The sequence below is a fragment of the Lygodium microphyllum genome, chromosome 30, assembly GCF_053477565.2.
Source record: "Lygodium microphyllum isolate KBCC chromosome 30, Lygodium_microphyllum_v1.1.10, whole genome shotgun sequence".
Classification (NCBI taxonomy): domain Eukaryota; kingdom Viridiplantae; phylum Streptophyta; class Polypodiopsida; order Schizaeales; family Lygodiaceae; genus Lygodium; species Lygodium microphyllum.
The window spans coordinates 110829829-110838827 of NC_141164.1; the positions used below are offsets into that span (position 1 = coordinate 110829829).

Genomic DNA, 8999 nt, shown 5'->3' on the forward strand with positions numbered 1-8999 from the left:
CATCCTCCTCGTCTCGCGGAGGTGGCAGAAACTTGGTGGTAGTGGCCAAGGAATTGGCAGGGCATGGCACTGGTGGGGAGGCCATGGAGATGGCGGCTTGATGCTGCAGGCTCTGGTGGTGACGGCCAATAGGCGGGAGGCCCGTGGAGAAGGTGGGCTTAGCTCTATGTAGGTCTTTTTATTCCACCCCCTCTTTCTGCGTCGTTCAGGCCACCATCTTTATACCCTCAGAGTTTGACGATGTCCTCTAGTTCTCCTTCCACATGAAACAAAAGTCGTATTTCTGCTCTTTAGAGCTTCAGCATCTACCCACTCTCTCTCTCTCTCTCTCTCTCTCTCTCTGTGGATCTCTGAGAATTGTCTATCTCTCTCACTCCCTCTATGGGTCTCTTAGAATTCTCCGTCTCTTTCACGCAAGCTTTTTCCCACGCTCTTCCCTTCGATCCTCCCCTCTCCAGCTCATTGTCCCAGACTTTTCAAAATAGTGTTCTTTTCCTTTCCCCCCAAAAAGGGCTCTTTTAAAAATAGTTCTCTTTTGCTTTTGCTTTTTCATGTCCCCTTTGTCCTCTTCCCCAACACAGATATAGGCATAATGGTAGGCACTTCAACTCCAATCGTTGATCCCACACCCATCTGCTAGCTTGTAGCCAACCCGCGAAATGCATTTCCATCATTCAACTTGGGATGGTGTCCATAAAGGTAAGCCAAAGAGATAGCCATTGCACTCCATGATACGACATTTCGAAACGGGAAGCCAATAAACATACTCTCTGCTTCTTGTATGGTCCCATGTGCTCCATACATACTCACAAGGCCATTACCAACAAAGACATCTGAAGTATAACCCCTCATACAAGCATCATGATGCAATGTCTGACCAATTTCCAGAAACTCAAGTAGAGACAAGTGTTCCTTCCAAACAATAGCTTTTGCATCTGTAAGTGCACCACAAGCTTGAAGGGCAGTCATGTATGTCAACTCATCACGAATTATTTCTTCCTCTTACTTCAAACCCCTCTTCACTATATTACCCACATAAATAAAAGAGCAAACATAACGACTAAGTATGTGCAAAGTATCAAATCACACACACAATTTTTGGGTGGTTTTCACACCTCGAATGCGCAGCAATACGACAACGACCTAGTGAATACTTGATTGAACGAGATAAAATATAGATATTACCAGCGAGAACGGAGGTCTGCTCACTTGAGCACTCTCCCAATCCCAGAAAGTCATGCATCGTCCACATGAGAATGGGTCGAATATTGGCTGACCGCCGACCATCGCGCCTACTCATATCTTGCACAGTGACCCCCTCCTCCCACAAAATCTTAAGCTCATCGACTAATTGACGAAGATACACGTCCATATTTTTTACTTTGTAGCAGCATGGGACGAGGAAGCTAAGGATGAGATGTCCTTTCTTCGTAGAAAGCCATGGAGGGATATTGTAGCTGACAAGCACTATAGGCCACACACTGTAAGAAGTTGAGCCCAGATCGAATGGGTTCACGCCATCCATTGCGAGACCAAGCCGAAGATTCCTTGGCTCTCCGGCAAAGCTTGGGAAGGTAGAGTTAATGTGGCTCCATCACCGTGAATCTGCTGATATTCGTTGAACTCCATCCGTGGACTTATTCTGCGCATGCCACGTTGTCAAGCTTGCCATGCTGGACATACAAAACATGTGGTTTATGCGGGGGATAAGCGAAAAGTGTCTGAGAACTTTTTGAGGGATGGTTTGCCCTTGCAAGTCCTGTCGATACCTGTGAGCACCACACTTTGGACATGTCTACATAGTCTCGTATTCACCTCGAAACAGACATCAATCGTTGATACATGCATGGATGTTATTGTAGTCCATGCCAAGCTTCCGTAAAACACGTTGTGCATCATCATGAGACTCACACATGGTATTTGTAGGTGCTAATATATGATATTTCAATAACCTGAAAAAAATCATAAAACATATTGAAAAAGCACAAATGTTTGTAATAATAGTACCGAAAAAAAAATCAATGAAGCGTATGTACAAGGTATCTAAACAACTCGGTCACACTCGTATTGCTCCACCCGTATTTTTCTTGCACACTTAGGAGTGCAAGCAGTGTATTCAGCCGAGATACTCGGCACCCATCATATAATGGTATGAATGCTTCCTCTCTAAGCGGATCAGAAGTCTCGACATCCATGGGAATCAATGCATCGATCATTGCCTCCATCTCAGGCTCCAAGATTGTAGGTAGGTCTGGAAGGTTGCCTGTCTCCTTTGGCATTGACGGTATAAATTGGCCTTGCGAGTGGTGGATTGGCTCCTGCACTCCATCCATCGTACGCCCACGTACTCTTCTAATTGGCCGCAAAGGGTGCACTCTCCCTTGGGACGAGACATCACCTCCCTGGATAGAAAATTTACCAGCAAGACCCAATCTTATTGTATATGGTATTCAATTAGCTTGCGAGTACAATGCATGATTGATATTAACTTCAAATTACCGTTTGCTGAAAATCCACAATCGCGTGATCAATGATCTCAGATTGAAACTCGCAAAATCGTCGTACATGTTCTATAGACAATCGGCGTTTTCATCTAATTGCCAACTTGCATTGAGAGCAAGGACATGGGACACGTTGATTAAGATACGCCTCGCGATCTTGAACAACAGGACCTTCTTCGTTTTCCATCTTGTCTACGTTACAACAAACAATTTAATGACTTGTAATACAATTTGGGAAAACCCTTCACTCATTGTTTATTGGAGGTCACTTATGCTTCTCGAGATGTCTATTTGATGTGAGATCACTTGGGATGCTATGTCAATGTCTTGGCATGCTATTGGACTAATTTGAGCACTCATTTACTCAATTTTATAGAGGTTTTCACTTCTGTAATAAGTAGGGTTGAATGCTATTTTTGTCAAAGAAACTTCATGCTTATTGCTTGTTGATGCTTATTGATTACTTTGCATGCTACACTAATGTCTATGGTTGATGCCATATACTTGGCCATGCTTCTAGAATGCACTTGGATTGAGATTAAAGCTTAGTCTCATTGAGTTTGACTGTCACTTCTTACATCAATAATTAATTTAAGACACTTTATGCCTCTTATCATTGGATGATACATGAGCCATTTGTTAGATATATTATAGTGAGACAATAGGACTAATTGTGACATGTACATGCTCTCTTGATACTCATTGGATGCAGTACCCCTATTGAAGGATGGTTTGATGTTTTGTCTTGGATCTAGCACTTATATCTGTCATAGTGTTGTCAATGGTATTTATATGCTTCTAGGTTATGTATTGAGCCTTAGTGCCCTCTCTCATTTCCTTTTCTCTCTCCTCTCCCTCTCTCATTTCGTTTTCTCTCTTTCTCTCCCTCTCTCATTTCATTTTCTTCCTTAAATGTTTTATTTGGAAAATATCTCCCTCTCTTCCTGCTAGCTTTTACTCAAGAGGTTCTTCCATTTAAATGCTCCTAACACTCTCCAATGAGTTGCATTTAGATGAGTTACATTGTGAGTTCAATTTGAATGCAACCCATAGGGTGTTTTATCTAGAGAACTAATTTCATGTCGTAAGCAAAAAAATTTCACTAATTTCTTTCCTAACACAATTGATAAACATTAGACATAACTAATCCTCCATAGCAATCATTAGACATAATAATAGACATAACTAATTTCTTTCCTAATGCAATTGATAAACATTGGACATAACTAATCCTCCATAGCAATCATCAATCAATGCAATTCAAATCTCTACTACAAATTATTAGAGAGTTTTTTTATAAAAAACTAGGTTGTTGATTTCTATCTACTCTAATATACTCAACCAATCAAATCATAATCTCAAATCAATTCATCCTCACAATCCAAGCATGGCTCCCTCAATTGGTTACGCCACTCCATTTTGCAATCCATCCATTCCTCAAGTACTCCAACAAAGAGAGAAAGCATAGAAAAGAAAGAGGGATATCCCAACCTCATCTCAACTCCACCTCTCACCCTCCAAATTGTAGAAGAAGAAGGGGAAGAAGAGAAGAATGGAAGATAGGAGAGAAGCTTCACTCTTCTAGTTCCTCACTTAATTCCTCTCTCACTCACCCTCACCCTCACCCTCACCCTCACCCTCGCCCTCAATGTGAAGCATAAGAAGATAGGATACAAGGAGAGAGAAGAGAGCTCTCAAGTTTGCACACACAAGAATGATCTATGCATGCATCCTATGTTAATTATAAAAGCAAAAGGGAGAGGGAGAGAGAGAATGCACTCCCTCTCCCTCTCCCTCTCCCTCTCCCTCTCCCTCTCCCTCTCCCTCTCCCTCTCCCTCTCCCTCTCCCTCTCCCTCTCCCTCTCTTTCTCTTTCTCTTTCTCTCCCTCTCTCATTTCCTCCCCCTCCCTCTCCCTCTCTTTCAATTGCACTGCCTGCCTGCCTGGCCCCTGGTCTACTTGATTGTGCCTCCGCCTGCTCTAGCTAAGCGCCGCCTGCACGACCAGCTCCGCCCTTGTCGTGTGAACGAGCTCCACTAGTGCCCGCCTGATTTGCCTGCTAGTCCAGTTCGATCTCTAGCTACGAAATTAATGGAGAAAGCAGCATCAACCGGCGGTTGGAACAACGGCCTGGAGCTAAAGACTGAACTAGGGAGGAATCAGCAGTAGACAACATTGGCTGAGCCCAGAGCACGGACCTCAACTGCGACGCTAAAAGAGCACGGACCTCAACACTCCGCTGTGAGATCCGGGAACGAATAGCCTTGTGACAGAATTATCTTGTTGGAGCTTTCAAGCAGCCATGTACAGTCTCAATCAAGTTTACAGATGCAGAAACACGAAAGCAGGCCTCCATTCATAAAGAAAATGGTCTCTCCTCAACATTTCCTGTCTTTCACAGTAGAGAGACAGTAGCAAGGGAGGTGTGGATAGATCCATTGCCAGGCAGAAAGTTGAACTTCTTGGGCAAATAGAGTTGTCTTTAGAGAGAGGTCATGTATACGACTTCACATCTTTGGGCATTGGAGGATCTGGCATTTCTGCTCTCGCTTTTCATGCTCTAAAACAGCCTGCCCAGCCTGGGGTCACATACATTCAAATTCGTAGTGTGCAGGATTTTTTTTTTCTGTTCTTCCAAAGGGTTACACATTGTCAAGCTTAGAGGCATTCCAGAAGGAAGGCTCCTGGAATGTGCAAGCTGGGACAGCATTTGTGGATGTGCAGTTTCAGGAGGAGGTGAAAAGTGGGAAACTTTCTTCATTGAAGGTGGTCTCTCTGACATTCAACAGGTCTATCGAGGGGGCTTTTTCCCCGTGAGGCGACATGCCGCTCGAGCTCCATAATGTGGAGCTTCTAATCAGCCAAGCTATCAAGGAGGCGAATAAAGATTTCAAGAAGGATGTGGATAATGCCTTGAACCAAGAAACCCGCCGGCTCCATGAGAGGATCCGGCGACTGGAGGAGATGGTGAAGACACTCACGGAAGAGAAGAGGGATCTCAAAACCGACCTGGACAAGCTACAAACGGAAGTGTCACATCTACGGGAGGCAAGAGAGGACGCAGATTTCAAAGTGGACCTCCGAGAGGCTATCACGAAGGAATGCCGAGAGGACCTCCAGGTATGCATTAAAACCGAAGTTGAGGCTTCGAGAGAGGGATGGGAGGAAAAAATCAAAGCAAACATGAAGGAAGAATTAGAAGGGAATAAGGAGGGGTGGATTGAGGTAGTGAAGAAGAACATTAAGAAGGAGGTCCAGGAAGAAAATAAAAAGGAGGAGGTAGTCGAGGAGGAGAGGCTCAGGAACGCGCGTAGATTGAATGTGCGTATTACCAGGCTCCCAGAAGGGGCCTCTCCGGAGGAGGACGCACGTGGGCTATATACACGAGCATGCCCTTTACTCAAGCATGGCGTGTAGGACGAGATACTACCAGGGTCAGAGCTCTGATATTACATATGAGCACATCGGAGGACAGAGCTGCTTTCTTTCGGAAGCGGATTTCGCTCCGAGGGATGACTGGGGCTCCCATTTTCATGGATGAGGACCTGACTCAGATGCAGATTGCACACAGACGAGCATGCATGCCACAGATACTCCAAGCACGTAGAGAAGGCCGTAAGGCCTTCTATCGAGATGGCCGGATTTTTATAGATGGACGCCCCACCAAATAGGGGGACGTGGCCTATGAGACGAGGCAGAGGACTGTACAGGAGACCCCGATACGTGTGGCAGTTTGGAACTGCAACGGCTCCCTATGGTCACGACCGGACAGACTTGAGGAGATTTTACCCGACCATGATGTTATATGCCTCACAGAGACACATGAGAGCCCAGAGAGAGGGCTCCCACGCATTACAGGATTTGAGTGGGTATCTGCATATCGGGCTACTACTAGGCAGAGCACATTTAGGGGCTCAGGAGGGGTGGCAGTTCTATTCTGTCAGGGGATACAGAGACATATCCAGTTAGTGAGGCGAGATGAGGAGGCCAGTTACATATGGATCAGAGTACAGATATCAGATGAGAGATGGATCTATATGGCAGTATGCTACTTTTCACCACGAGGGTCAATATATGCTACTATGCAGGGTGATATTCAAGCCAGAGATTCCCCCTCCCCTTATTCATAGCTCTCAGAGGACATTATTCTGTATTCTAGTTTGGGTGAGGTCTTCCTTATGAGGGACTTCAATGGGCGCACACAGAGCCGACAGTGTGAGAGTTTTGATATGGAGCAGCCAGAGATCATGAGAGCATTAGACCCTGAGGAGTTGGGGATCAGTAGGGAGTCAGCAGATACTGGGCCAGACGCCACAGGGTATGGAGGGCATTTACTTGAGCTTGGTAGTAGACATCATCTCGTTATTTATAACGGGATGGCACGATGGCCATATTCAGGAGGTCTTACATGCTTCCCACATGGGGGGGCGAGAGTACCGTAGATTATCTGCTCGGACCGATCGATTGGATGCATACTATCGAGTCCTTCGGCCTTGGGAGACTTCCACTCGGTGCCGATCACACCTTTCTCAGTTTCTCACTCCTCACCTCATTACCATCACCACCTGCAGATATCATACCCCACATGCATACTACCATACACTTCACTCATGAGCTCTCACATGTTTACTCACAGCATCTGGAGGAGCACATCACGTCACTTGATCCATACGCACCCCTTGATACACTGACCACTGATATCACACGCATTCTGCATGATTCTGCTACACTCAGTTTTCCACATCACACATACACGCACCCCCCTCGGACCGGTACCATGCCACAGAACAGGTGGTATGATGATGAGTGCAGAGATCTACGTCGACAGCTACACGATTTGAAGGCCAGAGGAGAGATCACACACAGATAGGCACAGAGACGCATGCACCGCTTGACCTGCCGTAAAAAGCGGGAATGGGAGGAGGAGAGATATTGGGATATATACCACCTTCTTATGAGCAGAGATTGTGCAGAGGCATGGAGGCAGATCAGAGAACCACGCTCACCCACACCGATACATGACCCTGCAGTATGGCATAGATACGCACAGAGTTTATATCATGTACCCGCACAACCGTTGATACCCACACCATGTACACCGAGACTAGGTATTTCATCCTTTTTCACCACTAGTATGGTGAAACATGCTATCTCACGGTTACAGCATGGCCGCGCTCGAGACCAGTTTGATCTTCAGGCAGATCATATTATATATGGCAGAGACACATTGGCTCCACTCATTGCTCACCTCTTCAACCGTGCATTGTCTGAGGGGTTCCCTGACTCGTGGACAGAGCACACCATTGTACCTATCCACAAGTCAGGGGATCCTATGGATCCTAACACATATAGGACCATCATGATTGGACCAGTTTTGTCCAAACTTTATGGCACGGTGATGGAGGAGGAGCTCAGCACGCTGGCAGAGAGAGAGTGCATGCGCACACCCAAATAGGCAGGGTTCAGACGGGCATTTTCTACCATAGACCACATCTTCACTCTCCGTTGTCTGATCGACCAGACACGAGTGAAGAAACAGAGATTGTATTGTTGCTTTGTGGATTTCCGCAAAGCCTTTGACATGGTTCCGAGAGAGAGGCTTTTCAGACGCCTACTTGATCTAGGGGTGGATGATGACATGATGTGGGGTATTTATGCACTATATGAGCGGGTTACTGGCAGAGTCAGATGTCCGAGAGGTATATCAGATCCCCTTGTGAGCACCATTGGTGTGAAGCAAGGATGCCCACTCTCACCAACTCTATTTGGGCTATACATTGATGAGATAGCAGAGTTTATTTAACAGCGAGCCGGTGGAGGTATAGATCTCAGTGGAGCCACAGTTCATATCTTACTATATGTAGATGACATTGTGTTGGTCTTAGACTCAGCTCAGGGATTACATCAACATTTATTAGCATTGGATGATTTTTGCATACAGAGAGGCATGACAGTGAACCTTGGTAAAACCAAGGTTCTTATATTCCATACATCAGCTCAGATACGCATACAGAGTATTTTCATGGCAGCAGGAGGGAGTATTGAGGTCACTGGATCATATGTATATTTGGGAGTCACCTTTACAACAGCTTCAGGGACTTTCTCGATGACACAGGTAGCTCGTGACCGCCTCACTAGAGGATACTCAGCATTGGCTCTTATGGAGCGACAGTGTCATCAGGCATATTTCCAGGAGCCCCGCACCAAGGGGTGGCTCTTTGATACTCTAGTCACTCCAGCACTAATGTATGGAGTAGCTTTATGGGGGCCAGGCCTTGCCGATTATGTATGGACATTGATGGAGAGACCTCAAGTGATCATGATATCTAGATTGATTCGCAGCAAGGCCTCAGTCCCACATGACATTGTGCGATCAGAGCTTGCCACACCGCCCATGCTAGTCGAGGCATTATTTCAGACAGTTTGCTTCCTACACAGATTTCAGGATATGGACAGAGATCGCATTGCATATAGAGCATATATGGCATCTCAGGAGATG

At 45.8% G+C, this 8999-nt stretch overlaps 1 pseudogene; it reads left to right on the plus strand.

Moving 5' to 3' along the window:
• Positions 1-5323: 5323 nt before the first annotated feature.
• On the plus strand, positions 5324-6171 carry LOC148010241 (uncharacterized; annotated as a pseudogene).
• The last annotated feature ends 2828 nt before the right edge of the window (positions 6172-8999 follow it).